The sequence below is a fragment of the Thalia democratica genome, chromosome 8 (assembly GCF_965202585.1).
Source record: "Thalia democratica chromosome 8, ktThaDemo2.hap1.1, whole genome shotgun sequence".
Taxonomy (NCBI): Eukaryota; Metazoa; Chordata; class Thaliacea; order Salpida; family Salpidae; genus Thalia; species Thalia democratica.
The window spans coordinates 21,727,061-21,728,754 of record NC_139172.1 but is presented as its reverse complement, the minus strand read 5'-3'; positions in this window follow the sequence as shown (position 1 = coordinate 21,728,754).

The window sequence follows — 1,694 nt, the reverse complement described above, 5'->3', positions numbered from 1 at the left end:
CATGTCTGCAAAATTTGAGATGTTTTAATTAAGAATAACTTGTGTTAGAGTGCTTTGGGTAATGATCTTTACTTTGAAAAAGCAAATATAGGCGTTTTTTAAGGATAAGTTCAGACTATTGTGAAATATTAATACAATAGTTAGAACAATAAAAAACAAACGGGTTCATAACTGTCTGCAAAATTTAAACTGTTTTTATAAAAAAAAGTTTTTCTTTTTTTTAAAGCGCTTTGTCTGATTTTTTCCAGTGAAAAAACAACTATTACGCGCATTCTACAACGAGCTCTTTTAGAGGTCTGTATTGTAAAACATGATTCAGAAACTTCATAAAGAACATATATTTTAACAACCCAGCTGTAAACTCTGCGTTGTCAGTACGGCGTATTATAGAAGTTTTAAAATATTATGGGACTTAATAACTACTCAAAGGAATAGTTTTATGTATATAGACTATTTTTTTCTTATGCCTAGCACATATATTGATGAAAAAGTCATAAGTTGTTAAGCTTCAACTCAAAAATGTTAAAAAGTTGTTTTAGTTATTGATTTGCAAATTTAAAAAAGTTCTTCTTTGAAATACTTAAAATTTGCTATAAAAACGTGATAAAAGTAATTCTTATGTGACAATTGAACTTTTTAAAACTACAAAAATGATGTCACTTCAAGTTTGGCAACGTCATATGTTTACATTTTGAAAATATAGATAAAGGAACACTTTTTTTTTCACTAAACAATTTAACATTTTACTTTGCAAAAATTTAAATGAAGAGAATGTTGCCATAAATCAAGATATAAATCAAACTTTATGAAATAAATAAGTATACATGGTGCTTATAAATACAGCGCTTTTTGAGATATCAGCTAATCATTTTTTACACTTAGCAAATACCACAAAAACACCCTTTGCAAAGTATTAGATGATTTGAAGAAACTTTCACCTTGGCAGAAATATATTTTTCTTAAAACATGCCCAATGCAAACTGTATTGGAGTTTATAGCTGGATTGTTTTCTACATGTGGCAATTATCACAAAAAAAAACATTAAGCACAATTTAAGACGATTTGAAAAAGTTTTGTGGAGGCAATCCTTTATTTTATACAGTTTCTATCACTTTTTGTAATTTTTCTTGAATTTCCTTTTTTATTTCAAATTACTAAGTGCACCATAAAAAATTCTTTAAATCTTCTTAACTTGTGCACAATGTTTTTTTTGTGATAATTGCCACATGTTAAAAAAATTCCAGCTAAAAACTCTAAGTTTGAATTTTAGGGTCCCATACAGTTTGCATTTGGGTGGTTTTTAGAAAATCGAATTCTGCCAAGGTGAAAGTTTCTTTAAACCACCTAAAACTTTGCCCAGGATGTTTTTGTGGTATTTGCCACAAAAAACACTACAATAAAACATAACCATAACAAGGAAAACTATTTAATTTACTAAAAATGTTATATAAATAACGTTGAAAATAATAATATACTCCAACCTCTAATCAGTTATTTTTAATAAACTGTCAACTTAAAATTTCATACCTTCATCGTAAAGTAAAATAATTGCATATTTTAAGATAAAAAGTAAAAATGGTAAAAAGTACAATTAGTAACGTTATATAAAAAACTTACTTAATAAAAAAGAAATTTAACACTTCCATTTCGTTTTACTCTATTTGCTATATTTTAAAGCATAGAGTTATTTTATT